The following is a 1,356-nucleotide window of genomic DNA, read 5'->3' as shown; positions in this document are numbered from 1 at the left end:
AGGAACAGGAAAGAAGAATTCGAGAGCTCAGCGATACAATCAATCGCAACAATATCCATATCACAGGAATCCCAGAAGAGGAAGAGAGATGGAAAGGTGCTGAAGGAGTCTTGGAACAAATTATAGCAGAGAACTTCCCCGACCTGGGGAAGGAAGTAAATGTTGAAATACAAGAGGCACAGAGAACTCCCCTCAGACGTAATTTGAATCGATCTTCTGCATGACATATTATAGTGAAAATGGCAAAATATAAGGACAAAGAGAGAATTTTGAAAGCAGCTAGGGAGAAAAGGGCCCTAACATACAAAGGGAAACCTATCAGAGTGGTGACAGACCTATCTACTGAAACTTGGCAGGCCAGAAAGGAATGGCAGGAGATCTTCAATGTGATGAACAGAAAAAATATGCAGCCAAGAATCCTCTATCCAGCAAGCCTGTCATTCAAAATAGAAGGAGAGATAAAAACCTTTCCAAATAAACAGAAATTGAAAGAATTTGTCACCACGAAGCCAGCCCTACAAGAAATCCTGAGGGGGAAGCTCTGAAGGAAAGGTTGCAAGGAACAAAGATACCAGAGACACCACCACAAACATGAACCCTACAAAAGATACAAAGACTCTAAACCCACATATTTCAATAATAACACTGAATGTAAATGGGCTGAATGCTCCAATCAAAAGACATAGGGTAGCAGAATGGATAAAAAAACAAAATCCATCTATATGCTGTCTACAAGAAACTCATTTTAGACTGGAAGATACCTTCAGATTAAAAGTAAGGGGATGGAGAAATATCTATCATGCAATGGGAAGTCAAAAGAAAGCTGGAGTAGGAGGGAGGGGCAAGATGGAGGAGAAGTAGGGAGCTTCGTACCTGCACTCGCACCCATGCCTCACAAGGAAAAGATCTGAAGCCATAGGAAACCATACTAAACCCAAGAGATTGGGAGAAAAAGGACGCAGATTCCACTGAGAAAGCCTTCTAACGTGAGTGCAAACTGGGGAAGATAAGATTGGATCTGGATCAGAGACTGGAGGGACGAGGCGACCCCCCTCTGCAGGGAGTTAGAGGGGGAAAAAGAGAGTCTGAAACAGAAAAACCTCCGCTTGGGGGAAAAAACCTCCGCTTGGGGCGTAGAAAGACTTTGCACGTAAAATACCTGCACACCAAGCCCCCCCACGTACCAACTCGCCCCGGAGGGGCTGCGCTCAAGGTTTGCTTCTTTGTGCTGGTTACTGGCTGGCTGGGAGAAGCTGCGCGCCTTCCGCCATTGCCCTCCTGGAGGGCTTGGACCCCTGGAGGAGCCGTGCTCAGGCACTGGCGTCCGTGCTCCTAGCTGGCTGGAGCTCTAGAGGG

Source organism: Crocuta crocuta, unplaced genomic scaffold, assembly GCF_008692635.1.
Source record: "Crocuta crocuta isolate KB4526 unplaced genomic scaffold, BGI_CrCroc_1.0 scaffold759, whole genome shotgun sequence".
Lineage (NCBI taxonomy): Eukaryota > Metazoa > Chordata > Mammalia > Carnivora > Hyaenidae > Crocuta > Crocuta crocuta.
Note: the sequence above shows the minus strand (reverse complement) of the source record.